Genomic DNA, 9,204 nt, shown 5'->3' with positions numbered 1-9,204 from the left:
ATCTTTGATACTACTTTCTAAGATGTGTATAAGAGACTAGAGATCTCCACGGTTCAGCGCACACACAGTGGCTACCACCAGATGAGCTAAGCTGCTGTCAGCTTAGGTGGGAGTCGAACGTCGAACATATGGCCGTGCATACACATCCATCACACCACCCCAGCCCCCTTACGTGCCTGAACAACATTCTTGACGAAAATTACAATTGTAAATATTGGAGATTAAATGCAATTCTAGCCTCAAGCAAAATCTTGAAGGTCTAGTTTCTCACTAAGCTGTGAATTGTGCAGAGGTCCTGGTTCGTTATGTGCCTGGTACCTGTCTCTTATACACATCTAGATCATCCCTATACAGTGTGGGTAAGCGATGATCCACCTCTATGGTGTGAGAAAATCTGGTCTGTTAATGTAGTTGTCCCTAAATAGAGCAACTAAGGGAATGGTCCAATAATGGAAATTGACATTACTAAAAAGTCTAACTTATAATAATTTTCACTGAAGTAAAATACTTTTGCATACTACCTAAGCCCCTGAAATAATATCACATTCTCCAAACATCATTATTCACACTACCTATGCCAATAAAATAATACAATGATAAAAAGTATGATGTAAAACAAAATATTGTAACACATTTTTAACAAAAGTATGTTTCATAAGCTACCACCGGCAGCCTAATGCTTGTCAAAGCCAACAAAGTTTAGATGCGTTGCGGATAACTTAGATTACTTACGACACACCACTAAAAAAAATGGTACTTGAAAATGAAATACCACTCTACTACAGATTGATTACTTAAGATGGAGAATCATAAAAAAAAAAACGGAGGCAGATTAAGAAAATATTGGCAAAAATCTGTGCATTTATTTGATATAGGTAAAAAAAAATAGAACAGGTTTTTGCTAAGCATGTCTCACTATCACCTTTACTGTACCTCTCAGCCATTGGGCTGTCTCTTATACACATCTAGATGTGTATAAGAGACAGTATATATATATTCCATTGGATTCATTGACCTAAAAACCTTAGGTATTAACACTAAGGTCATGGTACTTGGAGCATTCGCAGCCCGTTTTAATAGCAAATATTTTTTTCTCTTGGCGGCCATTTTGAACGTCACATTTAATAAAGATGTATGCTATGGCATTTTATATGTTCTATTTGATTCCTTGAACTGAAGAACATGGGTATTGACGCCAAGATCATGGTAATGTAAGCAGGTAAAGCCTTTAAACTGCCAAAATTGTGATTTTTGGCAGCCATTTTGAATATTTTATTTAATTTTGCATTTTGACAATAAAGATGTATGCTATTGTATTTTAATAATGTTTTATTGGATTCCTTAAACTGAAGAACATGGGTATTGACACCAAATCATGGTAATGTAAACACATAAAACATTTAAACTGCCAAAATTGTGATTTTTTTTGGAATTAATATAATAATTGAGACAATATACATTAATTAATGATTAATATAAGAATTGGGACAAATACACTAAGAAAACCATTAAAAAGTGAACACAGTCAAATAAGAAAAGAAAACATAGAAACACAATGCACAATTCAATGATGAGATAAACTCCCCTGGCATAAAAGCTCAAGCCCCCTGTCGGACAGCTTAGCCCCACCCCCCTAGAAAATGTATCCTAAAACAGCCACTGTCATAGGCCTTTAGGAATATGCAGAATCTGTTGTAAGGCCGTATGACTACTGACGAATCTGCACTAAATATACCTAATTGTTATTTAATACATAACTTTTATACAAAACCAATTGCAATACAGACATTGGAAAATTGCAGTAATATATTTAATTTATTTTTCTCTTCCATTAAGATAATTTGTTCATGGAATTAATGTTGGAAAATCCACAGTATTATGGTACTAGTAGTATAGGCCATTGAGTTGTTTTCATTTTTTTTCTGTGATTACAGCCTCCCTACCGGTTAAAATAAGACTAACTAGGCCTAGGTATTATTTCATTCTGTGTAGACCCCATAAATTGATAATATTCCAAGGACCCTAATTTTGGAAAGAAAATCACACAGGGACAACTTATTTTTTCTTACAATGGTTGTACCATGAAGGAACGAGTTGCTGTGTTTTGCTATGCTGTGATTACAGACAGGGCCCATTCTGTGTCGAGGACGAACTATAACCAATTCTTTGCTATAACTGAAAGACGAACTATAGCTGAAATTATACATGACGTCAACATACGAAGCCATGCCCCCTCGGCTGAACCCGTTGCAGGGCCGTAGCCACGAGAATTGAAGTGGTCAGGTTGCGAGCGAAGCGCGAGCACTGATGATTGGGGCTAGGGGGCCGCCAAGGGCTCCAGGTCGGGGTGCAGGGTCCCGGGGCCATTAAACAATTAAACTGTAATATTGTTAACATTAAGCCATTAAACTGTAATATTATTAACATTAAGCCATTAAACTGTAATATTATTAACTAAGACCAATCAACACATAACATAAAACATGTACATGTAAATTAATATGTTTAATCTTTTCTCGTCGGTGCTTGCATAAAACGTGATTTGGATCTAACATGTGTATAATGATATTGATAAACAATCGAAATTCTCTGTACAATATTATGCTAAATATTTACAGAGTAGACTTCCTTATGTTGTGGTCATATTAGACTGTAATATTATTATTAAAGAAGTCCATTCAACAAACAACATAAAAAATATATACCAAAATTATTAGTTTAAAGTTCTCATGTCGGTGCATGCATAAAACGTAATTTCCTAAAATTTGGATATCTGAGATTGACAGACAAAATTCTGTATATCCTATATATACTAATTTAACGAGTGGACTTCCTTGATTTAAGGAAATGTATATTGAGATACGCAAAGTTTAGAAGGTTAGAAGTTTAAAGGAGAGGACTTCCTTATGTTGTGGTCATATTAGACTGTAATGTCATTAAAAACCATTCAACAAAAAACATATCAAATCTTTCTACTTCGGTGCATGAATATAACGTAATTTTGGGATATATGAGATTTACATAATATTTTGAGAATGTACTGAATATAAAATCTTAAATATTTTACATTATTCAGCAATCTATCAGAAGTACGGCGATCGGTTATACTGTAAAGCCTTCTGAGCCCCTGCAATACTAAATCTGGATCCAACAGGCAGTGAATATTCCATTTTGATTTGGTGTAGATGTTTTTTTACATATTTTTATTTTATTTGAATTCTTTCTATTTTGTATGATTCATATGTTATATTTTCTGGGTTTCATATTACTTTCTATACGAAACAGATATCATAAATCATCTATTGTCCGACTGTGTGTATTGAACATTTTGACGACGACGATAATGTCTCCAAATTCCCAACTCGCTTGACACTTCACATCAAAGGGCCTGTTAATTAATCTTGCACAGCTTCCACCTCCTCATCAATTGTCCATAGCAAAGTAGGGAAAACTATGAATTCAGAGTGTATTCAATAATAGACGTCTCATAATGCTGTACTATGTGTTTGCAGGACCATATTGTAAAACAGCGGTGAGATCTCGCCTGTATATGTTATCCTGCCTAAAGTTGTATTTTAAATAAAAATAAATAAATAAGTAAAAATAATGCACGAAGTGTATTTCAAAGCATCAAGAAAACAAAAAAAAAAATCGAAGGAGAAGCCGAAGACCCCCCCCCCCCTACACTCCATATCTAAAATTTGTCTTCCAGCGACAAAACAAGCTAGCTCTCTTCTCATGACCCCTCCCACCATGGGAACCCCTCTGTGCGATAGCCAGGATAAACTCTGGATCCGCGCTTGACATGTATTTAAGAGAAGTGCTTAAAAAAAGGTATATTTACAGTATATTTATAGAAAATAATGTTGCATACTAGAACTATCAGGAATAAATATACAGATAAACATGTTTTTTTGTCTTGGCTTGGTAATTTAGTGAAGAAGTGAATATATGTCCTAAACAAGTGTATGGAAACTTTAGTCTGATTTTCTGCAAAAGTATGTGTAGTAATTGACCTACTTGATTTCGATAAAAGGTAAGCCCACTAGACACTAAATTTCAACTGAAGAAAAAATGTATCCTAGTTTTTTAATCAGTCATTATAAATTTTACACTAAAGAGAAGAAAATAATGTAAACTATCATTAACGGTTCCTGAGTTATGTCAAAGAGAGAGTAGGTTGAGTCTAAACACACAGGTGGAAGTTAGCCCTTTTTTCCTTTTCAAAACCTAATTAATTAACTTGTGGTCTGTCAAAAAACCTGACCAACCTTACCGGTGGCTACGGCCCTGCGTTGTATTTAGCAACTACCCTCCAGGTGACTCCTCCAAATAAGACAACTCTTTGAATGCATCTAGTTCAGTATCTGTTCACTCCAATTAAAGATTCCCTCTATTTAGAGACCGAAAACCATGGATTTAGTGGACCCAACTAAAAATTTTCCCTCTATTTACAGACCACAATAAAATAATATGTTAATCCACGGGTCCTACAAAGTTGGGTCTAGAATTCTCTTTATTTTTCTGTTTTCTATTTGCCCTAGGGAGGGGGGTCAGGACCCTTGATCCCCCAGATCCGCCAATGTGAATTGCGAGAAAATCTAACTCGGTCGGGGACTGGATAAACACTCCCTTTCCCCTCCCTCTATGACCTCCTTCTTCCCTCTTTCTTTTCTTGCATTTTTCCGATCACTCAAAAATCTTCATAGACATTATATATTTTCCGCCGGCCATGCTTAATGTATTCATTCTTTATTTCCCTCTAAAGGCCATTATTTAGTGCTGGTTATTAGACACGGCAGAAAAAACTGAAAATGTTCCCTTTAATTAAAGACTAGTTTTAAAATATAGGCCTATATATAGAAATTTTAGTGCAATTACTTTTATAGCTGTAGACATCAAAGATGATATACATCAAAAGCTGATATACAGTGCTCCACATTGAATACCGATAGTTTTAGTAGGGTTTGTGGTTTTATAATGAATATTTGGTTAAACGAGAGCAGGACTTGGTGTGTGGCTACCGAGAAATATTTTATTAAGAATCAGTAACAGCATACAGTAATCCCTGTCTCTTATACACATCTAGATGTGTATAAGAGACAGATCCTATATATACTAATTTAACGAGTGGACTTCCTTGATTTAAGGAAATGTATATTGAGATACGCAAAGTTTAGAAGGTTAGAAGTTTAAAGGAGAGGACTTCCTTATGTTGTGGTCATATTAGACTGTAATGTCATTAAAAACCATTCAACAAAAAACATATCAAATCTTTCTACTTCGGTGCATGAATATAACGTAATTTTGGGATATATGAGATTTACATAATATTTTGAGAATGTACTGAATATAAAATCTTAAATATTTTACATTATTCAGCAATCTATCAGAAGTACGGCGATCGGTTATACTGTAAAGCCTTCTGAGCCCCTGCAATACTAAATCTGGATCCAACAGGCAGTGAATATTCCATTTTGATTTGGTGTAGATGTTTTTTTACATATTTTTATTTTATTTGAATTCTTTCTATTTTGTACCCTTCTTTTCTATTACTCGCTCCCACATTTCTTGGATTAATTTTTCTCCTGAATCATCATGCAGAAGCTTTTCTGCACTACATTGCTCTCTTTTGTGCCCTTCTAGACCACAAGCATGACAGACAAGTTTGTTTGTACAATTGTTAGCGCTGTGGCCGTTCTTTAAGCATTTTGAGCATTTCACTCTATCATCCGTCTGACCATTATGAAAGAGCCTGGTTTTGAAATTGTTAATATTTATAAACCTTGGTAGAGGGGTCTTAAGGGTTTCCGCATAGAGTACCCGGTCTCCATTCAGACAACTTGTTAGTTGACCATCTACTCTTAGTTTTAACCGCTGTATACTTCCTGTAATTTTACAGTTAAAACGCAAAAGCGTTTTCTTAATTTCTTCATCAGCAACTGAAAGCGGTAGATCTTTAATCAGTATACGTGTTGAGTCTACATCATAAGGTAGATAAGGATTTTTATCATGTACTTGGACATTCTTACCTCGGATGTTTACTCCTTGTGTTAACAGATTCACCCTATCTTGTTGCGAATCTATATATATTCTCCACAAGTTTTTAATGCGTTGAATGCCATTAATGTGTTGGCTTTGCACAGATTTTACTAACGCTTTGTATACATCCTGTGGTTCAACATACGCCTCTCCTTTTGTGTTGACATCGTCAGCCTTAATGAAAACTGGTTTCACTGGTTTCACCCAGTTCTGGGCTCCCGCTTCCAAAGCCACATGACCATTGGGCGCGGGCTTCAAATGGGTACTTGTCATCATTTTTACACGAACAAAATTTAGGTAAAAGAAATCAATATATTTCAAAAAATCGTTTTCCTTGGATTTATTTGGTAGTGAATACTTCTTTTTATGAACTTCCCGAAAAACATCTCATGCAAAGACAAGAAATATATTAATATTTCTGTAGAGCAAGTATATTGAATACTCTCCTTGGGGAGTTGTATACCGCCCTCTCAGCATAATAGAAATTTTAGTGCAATTACTTTTATAGCTGTAGACATCAAAGATGATATACATCAAAAGCTGATATACAGTGCTCCACATTGAATACCGATAGTTTTAGTAGGGTTTGTGGTTTTATAATGAATATTTGGTTAAACGAGAGCAGGACTTGGTGTGTGGCTACCGAGAAATATTTTATTAAGAATCAGTAACAGCATACAGTAATCCATTATAAAACACTTCATATAGGAATATTAACATAGGACCATTGAATTATAATTATTTTTATTCATCTTGATCGATTGATTTCTTTGTCCTATGCCTTATTAAACGCAAAAGACAGGCCTAGTTTTTAAAATTTTCTGTGGTCTGCAATAGCGCGTTTAATTGTAAGTTTCTCACGCTGAAATTTGTAATTCGTCAAAATTGATCTAGTGTATGACGAAACTGTTATAGTTCGTGATTTTTTTCAACGTGTCAATCCACTTTCAATCAAAGAAGACATCACGATTTTGAAAGTTTCAGCAATCATAGAAATATAGGGAACATAGACAAATTATTAGATTATACCCGGGGATTCCTCTGTGATTCAATGTACTATCCTAGGCCTATATATTCCGGCGAAAAAAGTCAGACATTACTCGAAAATCAAAGGGAAGGGAACACCCTAATTATAGTTATATAGGTATAGGGAGCGATAATCTATTAGTTTTTTCTACCTGACCTTACGCACGGACACGAAATAAATTGAATAGCCTATGATATTAGAGAGCGAGTGAAAATCAATCTGAATACGAGTAACATATTTCGGAAGAGAAAAAGAAAAGAATTTAGTAGAAGAAAACCTGAATGTAACGTGGTATTAAGCAATCTGATGGTTTCAAATGTGCATATCCATGTCGAAGGTCAACGCATTAAAACAAAGAAATAATAGGCTTATACTATCGTCTGTATTATATATAGATCGTTTTTAATTAACAATTGTCGATCTTGCGATATATTCAGCCGAACTAATAAACCTCTAAAAATAGACTAACTTAGTCGTCTGGTCCACTGACGTCATAAAAGGATGCTTGTTGTGTATAATAAGAAAAAATAGCCTACCACAAACTTGTTATATAAAACACGTTGGGGGATCAAAATTATTTATATTAATTAAAAAGAAACCTCTTAATGTGTATTTAATGAATAATATGTGTGCTAGATTGCAATAACTTTACTTTTTAATTTGTGAAACCAATTTTAACCATGTACTTTTAAATTCTTTTAACCTACAATTTTAGCAACTATATATTCCGATTTTGTTGCTATATTCGATTTATATCGCTGTTTTGTCAAAATGTGTCTTCCGATAATTGTTTAAGTTTTGAAGAAACTCCCCTCACCAAGGATGTAAATGCCCTTCTGGGGATTTAGAGGGTTATTCTTGATACTAAGTGATTATATTCATTTTTAGATTCATGTCGTTCTCAAATTGTTATTGTATGTTTCATGTATGGCGTCGTAATAAATCAAATCAAATTCGGCTAAAATGTATTGGAGTAGGGAAAAAATAATCAAAGAATAACAAAGAAACTCTCAAAACAGGTGCACAATTAAACCCTTTCATCATTATGTTATTTTGATTTTTTTTAAATTTTGGTAGCAAATCTTATGTTTTCACTATCCAGTGGTAATATTCTCACGGATCATAAATGCCGGCCATCTTGAATTTCAAAATGGCTGCCATTTCACAGTAAGAATAATAATCATAACTGTGCTATTAGATCAGGTCAACATGAATTTGGTAGTCAAACCATATGTTTTCAATGTTAACCAGTTCAATGGTGATACACACATATATTATAAATGGTAGCCATTTTGAATTTCAAAATGGCCGACACATTTGCCACACAAACTGCTTAGATTTTGAGGAAGCAATAATGTCAACTATTCATTGCAAAACCCAAGTTTTCATTGCAAATTTATCAACAAATTAACAACCTGTCTAATGGAAGTATTATAAGTGGAAACATATGCCTACCCTTCTTGGACCATCAAGAACGTGATAGAGCAATTGAAAAGGAAACAACTAAAGACAGAAACACAACATTACCAAATGTGTTTTTCCCCGCAAAGCCGATGTTCGTGTGATTTTCAGTTTCCTACCTATCAGATCACTTGAGGCGATAAAGCAAGCCTGCTCATGACTGACGCTGCGCGTCATAAACTGCTGTGGTGAACCTTATCATTTCAACACTATTTCTACCTGTTAAACTCATACACTTTTTTGAGTTCTTAGGAGGTCGTCTTTACCCACCAGAACCAGAACGTCGGAAGTATCAAAGAGAAATCCAAAGGGACGGCCATGATTCAGTATACAAGTGGTCTAACGAAACAAATCAGATTAGTAATGAGCACAGTATACAAATACAAGACCAGTTAACTTAATTGTCAAAGACATTTTCAAAGCAAAATACCATTGTTTAAGGGTGTATACAACTTCTCTGGTTACCTAAATATGACTTTAAAAGTACATATCATAATTTGCCCTTCAATCAAGATATTATCGCCAGTCAAGAAAAAATTTTGAAGGGAGCAAAATTGATGAGTTCAACAACAATCTTCAAAAGCCCAAAGCAGTCATAGTATTGGTTAAGTATGATTTACATTAATGATTATTTAATCCTACTTTTCTGCCAGATTGTTGTACTGTGGTAGTAC

Source organism: Anneissia japonica, unplaced genomic scaffold, assembly GCF_011630105.1.
Source record: "Anneissia japonica isolate Jap-2015-1 unplaced genomic scaffold, ASM1163010v1 scaffold288292_len1863012_cov191, whole genome shotgun sequence".
Classification (NCBI taxonomy): domain Eukaryota; kingdom Metazoa; phylum Echinodermata; class Crinoidea; order Comatulida; family Comatulidae; genus Anneissia; species Anneissia japonica.
This window is presented reverse-complemented; position numbering follows the sequence as displayed.